Genomic DNA, 4,185 nt, shown 5'->3' with positions numbered 1-4,185 from the left:
AAAAAGACAGCAATGGCGGTGGCGTGAATAAGCCAGAACATATAATGGTCATTGGATTAAAGACAGATGGATGGCTAGGATCGTTTGCAGGTGAAGGTGCGATCTGCGATGGCTCAGGTTGCATCGCAACATTGCAGATGGCTTAACGCGCAATGCGATCTACGATAAAATCGCATAGCAGAATCATAATTGGTACAGAATAGGGGTGCAGGTTGATGTGCAATATGCGATCTACGATCTAATCGCATCACAGGAAACTCCAATGGGGTTTTCCGGAAACACAACATTGCGGTCGCTGTCGCTGTCGCTCCACGGCAGTTGAAATTATCATTCCAACAAGGTTATTGTATTTTATAACGATGAAAGCGGAAAACGGGAATCCCGTGAAGTTTTTCTGTCCAACTATTTGATTGTCAATGTCCACTCATAGTATGGCATGATTTGTCCATGCCTCTGTATTTCATTGTCAACGACCATTCCCAACGTTTAAGGAAAAAAAATAGAGGTGAATGGGTAAGGGATGCATAATCTAGCATGCGTGATTTGTTAATGTCACTCTATCACAATAGAGAAAGAAAGGCAGGGTTTAAATTAATGATATTAGATACCATTGACAAAATTCAAGCACTTCAATTTCCTCGATAAAATAATAATAAAAAGGAAGGCAGTGGGTATGAAGATTCCTTCTCACAAATAATTGAAGCCTATATATGGAACCCCTCAATATTGTGTAGCTCCCCTTTGCCAGATTTTCTATCTTTTTCTAGCTAAAGTCAAGGTATCAAGGATAGACAATGGTGTCGGCAAGTGCGGACTCATCTAGGTCTTCTGTAAAACAGATCCCTGGAAGTTACGACTCGCCCACCGCAGAGGAAATCCTTCAGGGATGCGAATACTTTAGAGGAATCGATGATTTCTTCAAACGTCGTGTGGAGAAATATAAGAGCACGGTCTTCAAAGTGTATCTGCCGCTAGATAATCAACTGATAGTACTTTTGGATGGCAAGAGCATCCCCGCGCTCTTTGATCTGAGGATTATAGAGAAGAAAAATGTTGTTCTGGGCAATTACAAGACCAGCCCGGAGTACACGGGTGGGCACATGAGTTATGGCAACTTAGACCCGTCAGAAGAAAAGCATCACCGTTCTAAGAACTGGTGGTTGCAATTAGTCTCCAACGGTCGAGAGAGGTATTTTCCAGAGTTTGTTAGGGTTTTCGAAGAGCTCACCGTTGCCATCGAAAAAGATCTCGCGAGGAACGGGACGCCGTGTTTCACCGACCACATCGAACAATTGATATTCAATTTTTTGTGCCGCTCTATAACGGGCGCAGATTCTATAGCTCCGGGGCCAGCCAGCCTCGGAACCAAAGGCCCTAAATTGACTAAAAAGTGGCTCGGTGCAATGGGCGGTCAGATTACGAGCTGCTGTGCTTTTCCTGAATTCTTACACGGCCTGAAAATTCATTGTGTTCCTCAACCGTTCTCCGTCGTCTCCAGGTATTACGACCAACTCTATAATTTCATGTGGACGAATGCGAGTTCCGCGCTGGATTTGGCTGAAAAACAATTCGGTCTAAACAGAGAAGAGGCCTGCGTCAATCTGCTAATATCCATCTGTGAGAATGCTGTGCAACCAGTGGCCATTATGTTTAATTATATGTTCAAATATATTGCCGACGCTGGCGGCCAACTGCAGAGAGATTTGGCAGAAGAGGTCCGCGGAACCGTTCAAGCACACGGGGACATCAACGGCAGGGCTGTGGCAAACATGGCTTTGGTCCGGTCCACTGTGTACGAAGTTCTGAGGTTGGAACCGCTTGCGGCTTGGCAGTACGCGAGAGCCAAAGAGGATTTCTTGGTCGAATCCCATGACGGGCTCTATGCGGTGAAGAAGGGTGAGATGCTGTGCGGGTACCAGCCGTTTGCCACAAGGGATCCCAAAATATTCGATAGGGCAGACGAGTTCGTTCCGAATCGGTTCATGGGCGAAGAAGGAGAGAAGATGCTGAAGCATCTCCTATGGTCCAACGGCCGGGAAACTGATGAACCATCGGTTGACAACAAGCAGTGTCCAGCAAAGTACCCCGTGGTACTGATGGCTCAGCTTTTTCTGGCGCACTTCTTCCTGCGCTACGATTCATTCACCTTAAAGCACTCCCCTGCCTCAAATTTGCGGAGCTCATCAAGGCCACCGCCTGAGAACTCGTCAGGGCTGGCCTGAATTGTCTAAGCGCTTATTCTACAACCAGTGGGATGGTGATGTCCAAGTATGCTTGTAATAGAGTGGAGTTTGACATGTTTTTTTCAAATAGAAATAAAATATTTTCTAAACACAATTATAATAAAAAACAAAAATAAATATGTTATATAGATTAGTTAGTTTTATGTGATATAATATAATTTTATGTAAAATAATTAGAAGTAAAAAAAACTCAAAGTAATTTATTAATATTGTGTATTTTATATAGTATTGAAAAATTAGTTATAATAAAAAACAAAAATAAATATATTATATATATTTAATTAGTTTTTATATGATTAATATAATTCTATATAAAATAGTTAAAAGTAAAAAAATACTCAAAATAACATATTTAATGTTGTATATTTTATATAATATTTGAAAATACAATTTAAATTATAAAAAATTTCATATTATATTTTAATGTCTAGAAAATTTCCTTAATAAATTTAATCCTTTTCAACTCATTAAATCTACAGCTAAATGAATATAAATTAGTTATTTCCTAAATCCCAATTAATGCATATAAACATTTCAAACTCGTATCCACTCTCTGCGGAAAGATTTTAATAGTTAGAAGGGATATGGAGGTAAATATTTAGTTTGAAAATACTTTAATAATGAGTGAGAAGGGATATGGCTAAAATTATGTCTGGCACTAAACCAAAATAAAAAAAATGAAGTAAGGCCAGAGATATTGACGAAAAACTTCCATAGGGAATCAATTTCCGGGTCTCTTACACTGCTTTGTTATATGTATTTATCAGTCTGATTTTCAGAGGTCTTAAAATCAAACTGCGAGTGTTATTCCAAATATTTTTATCATAAATTATTTTAGTTTTTTTTTTTAATGGTTAATATTATAATTATGTTATTTATGTGGTATCCTTTTTTTTATTGGGAGTTTCCTTGGGTTTATTTGCTTGATATAATTTGATAATACATTTAATGTTTTCTAAAAAAAATTTAATGGCAATTAATTTATTTATGTATTTAAAAGATATTTTAAAGAACAAAATTTTATGATGTGACAATTTTTTTTTTTAATTTAATTAGAAATGTTAAAATTTAAAATTTAAAATGATTTATACTAATTCAATATCTACCATGTTTTAAGAAGAATCATTTTTGTTTTAGATTTAAAAGAGGATCATGACTTAACATTAATTTAACTTGAATTAATTATTAATTAAATCAAATTAGATTCATCTTAATTTTGGGTCTATCAAGCGTCTAGATGGATCTAATCTCTCAAGGTGCAAAATTCTTTTGTGAGTGCAAAATTGTAAGAAATGTTTCAAATGTCCAAAATTTGAAGAAAAATTTGTACCTCAAAGAAATTTGATCCCTCTCTAGTTTGATAGAATTAAGGGTTTGATTAATAATTTTATTTTTTTAGTTTAATTTTTATTTTTATATAATTTCACTGAATCAAAATGTTCTAATTAATAATTTTATTTTTCATTTTTATGTAATTTGATGGGGTCAAAATTCTTAGATAACATAATATAAGTGGACATTACAACTCTTCCATACTAGATGGCCAAATAATGTTATAAAACCAACCTAGATCTATGTAACTTCATATTATAAAACCAACCTAGATCCATCTAACTTCATATGTATCATTCCCAAGGAGGGATGAAATCCTTGAGGTTCATTCCCAAGGAGGTATGAAATCCTTTGAGGTGAAAAGCTTCTCTTTGTAATCTAGAATCTGAGGAAAAATTTGCACCCCCAGGGATTTGATCCTTCTCGGTGCATGATAGTTCCAGAGTTAAATGGATCAAGTTTGGTTCCACTTGAGGGCAAGAATGACACATTTTTAGATTATCATTATTATGTATAAATTTGAGATAACTTCATACTTTGAAATTTACATTATGTTTTATTTGTTGGACATGACCACCATTTTCTTCTTTAATGTTGTTTTTGTTGCTTG

General features: G+C 35.9%; 1 pseudogene; it reads left to right on the top strand.

Moving 5' to 3' along the window:
* The first annotated feature begins 794 nt into the window (after positions 1-794).
* On the top strand, positions 795-2,200 carry LOC149187853 (allene oxide synthase 1, chloroplastic-like; annotated as a pseudogene).
* Positions 2,201-4,185: the final 1,985 nt, after the last annotated feature.

The sequence above is a fragment of the Pinus tabuliformis genome, chromosome 3_1 (assembly GCF_031772625.1).
Source record: "Pinus tabuliformis cultivar Carrire ecotype Pingquan chromosome 3_1, CPIR1, whole genome shotgun sequence".
Classification (NCBI taxonomy): domain Eukaryota; kingdom Viridiplantae; phylum Streptophyta; class Pinopsida; order Pinales; family Pinaceae; genus Pinus; species Pinus tabuliformis.
Note: the sequence above shows the minus strand (reverse complement) of the source record. Positions and strands in the feature narration are given on the sequence as shown.